The following is a 3,169-nucleotide window of genomic DNA, read 5'->3' as shown; positions in this document are numbered from 1 at the left end:
CAATTAATCAATCTTTATACATCCATGGACACTATGGACAACTCCACGCACATCACATCTACACTACATGTTTACGTTTACATTCTGGACCATTGCACAAAGACACTTTAATAACCATTGCACAAAGTCACTTTTTTTATGCATATTTGCACACCATTATAGTTCTATGTGTACAGTATATTTCTATTTTCAGGTTCTATTTTTTCTAGTTAAATTTTATTTTAATTTTTTAATTTAAATTTTCTATTATATTTCTTCAATTGATATTTATTACTTATTATAAGTTTTAATTCTCTTTTTAAGGTCACTGGCGGTCGTGTAAGCATTTCACTACATTTCGTACTGTGTATGACTGTGTATGTGACAAATAAAATTTGAATTTGATTTGATTTGATTTGATATTTTGCTATTTAACACATGGTTCATTTGCTGGTTATTGCTATACAGTGGGGCATAAAATTTTTTACTCAGCCACCAATTGTGCAAGTTCTCCTGCTTAAAAAGGTGAGTGAGGCCTGTAAAAACAAAAAAAAATCACATTTTTTAAAGAATTTATTTGCAAATTATGGTGGATAATAAGTATTTGGTCAATAACAAAATTTTATCTCAATACTTTGTTATATATCTTTTCTTGGCAATGACAGAGGTCAAACATTTTTTGTAAGTCTTCACAAGGTTTTCACACACTGTTGCTAGTATTTTGGCCTATTCCTCCATTCAGATCTCCATTAAAGCAATAATGTTTTGGGGCTGTCACTGGGCAACACGGACTTTCAACTCCCTCCACAGATTTTATATGGGGTTGAGATCTGGAGACTGGATAGGCTCTTCATGGACCTTGAAATGCTTCTTACGAAGCCACTCCTTTGTTGCCCAGGCAGTGTGTTTGGGATCATTGTCATGCTGAAAGACCCAACCATGTTTCATCTTCAATGCCCTTGCTGATGGAAGGAGGTTTTAACTTAAAATTTCACGATACATGGCTCCATTCCTGCTTTCAGTCGTCCTGGTTCCTTTGCAGAAAAACAGCCCCAAAGCATAATGTTTCCACCCCCATGCTTCATAGTAGGCATGGTGTTCTTTGGATGCAAATCAGCATTCTTTCTCCTCCAACACGACAAGTTGAGGTTTTACCAAAAAGTTCTATTTTGGTTTCATCTGACCATATGACTTTCTTCCAATCCTCTTCTGAATTATCCAAAGTCTTTCTAGAAAACTTCAGACAGGCCTGGACATGTACTGGCTTAAGCAGGGGGACACATCTGGCATTTGAGTCCCAGACGGCGCAGTCTGTTACTGATGGTAGCCGTTGTTACCTTGGTCCCAGCTCTCTAGGTTGCCCCGTGGGGTTCTGGGATTTTTGCTCAGTTGGACAGTTTTTGTGATCTTTTTGACCCCACCGGGTGAGACCTTGCATGGAGCCCCAGACTGTGGTAGATTATCAGTGGTGTTGTGTGTCTTCTATTTTCTAATAATTGCTCTTACACTTGATTTCTTCACACCAAGCTGCTTACCTATTGCAGATTCAGTCTTCCCAGCCTGGTGCAGGCCTACAATTTTGTTTCTGGTGTCCTTTGACAGCTCTTTTCTGGATTTTTTTTCTTATTTTGTCTCTCATAGTTGAGGTATACCCATGATGAAAATTACAGGCCTCTCTCATCTTTTTAAGTGTCACACCGGCACTAGGACCCGGAAGTTGTCAGGTCGCTAAACAGGAAGCATAAAAAGAGACAAGACGGCGCTTCACATCGCTCAGTCATTGAGTTCGCCCATGTCGGTTCAGACTGTCTGTCCACCTTTTCGTGAGTACTCACTTTCTTCTTCTTTCTACGTCTTCTGGTCAGCAAGGAAATCATTCGACAGGTCTCACCACACTGTGAGGACATAAGCATAGTAAAATTCCACACTGTCCTATACAATTCCAAATTAAACACAAGATGTTCTGGAGGCATGGTAAAATGCAGTTCAATTATTTGTCAAAGCAATTATAAATTATTCTATAGAATACTCCACACTAAATTCTGTTGTGCTTAGTGAACATTAAATTTATTACACAAAATGCTTGTTGGGTGTAGAAAAAGATTTGGCCTGACACGATACATGTGAGACACCACATGATGTAAGAAAATGCAGCACAATACTCCCACTTCCCCAGCTTTATGAAGAGGACAGGGTGTGCCACAGCCACATAATGTTCCAAGCACATACAGGTCAGCAGAAGTGGACAGCTGAAGTAACTGAGGTTCTAAACCTTCCCGTCCTAAACGGGCATTAGCAATTGTAATACCAATATGGAGTGTCAAACCGAGGCAATACAACATACCAAGTAGGGCAAAGTTACCTAAAACCTCAAACGGTGACAGAGCCATTCTGTTTTTTACCAACAGAATGCAAGATGGCGCTGGTGAGGTTGGCTGCCCTCACGACTTCTCCGACCCCTTTTTCTTTGTTTTTGTTTTTAGTTTTCAGTGATCTAAAACCGGCAAATTCATCTCCATTGAGACCATTAGGTATAATCGAGACACTCTTGTTTCTATTGGTATACAATATACTTACAAGTCAAATTCTAACTCTGGATCCAAGCTAGTCGAGTGAGATCCTGAGGGAGAACAAAGAACGTGCTGCAAAGCAGCTCCCCAGAGTAAAACGAGACGGTTTCAGAAACAGGCTGAGACTGCACTGTCCTTTTTAACTTCCTCGGGAGTTTACATTGGTCATAATTAATGCTGTTTATATTCCACCACAAGCGGTCATGGCCACTGCCTTAGGCGAGCTTTCATTAACACATTACCTGCCCCATCAGGGGCGAAATAACACTGGTTCATTGTTATACAACGGTCAAGGACGGCTACAAGGCACAATATTTTCCTCCATTTGGGAAATCTGACCATGCCACCATCTTCCTCATGCCAAAATACAAACAAAGGCTCAAGTAGGAAGTTCTGTTTCAGAGGGAGGCTGTGGGCTGAACAGACCAATCAGTGGCTGCGTTACGGGATGCATTTTGATGACGCAGACTGGGACATGTTCCGGAAAAGCTTGAATCACATCAACATGTTTGCGGAAGCAGTTGTGGGATTAGTTGGGAAACTAACGGATGATACCGTGGAAAAAATAAACATCAGAATGTTTTCCAATCAGAAGCCATGGGTGGATAAAACCATCCGCG

This window comes from Clarias gariepinus, chromosome 7 (assembly GCF_024256425.1).
Source record: "Clarias gariepinus isolate MV-2021 ecotype Netherlands chromosome 7, CGAR_prim_01v2, whole genome shotgun sequence".
Classification (NCBI taxonomy): Eukaryota; Metazoa; Chordata; class Actinopteri; order Siluriformes; family Clariidae; genus Clarias; species Clarias gariepinus.
Note: the sequence above shows the minus strand (reverse complement) of the source record.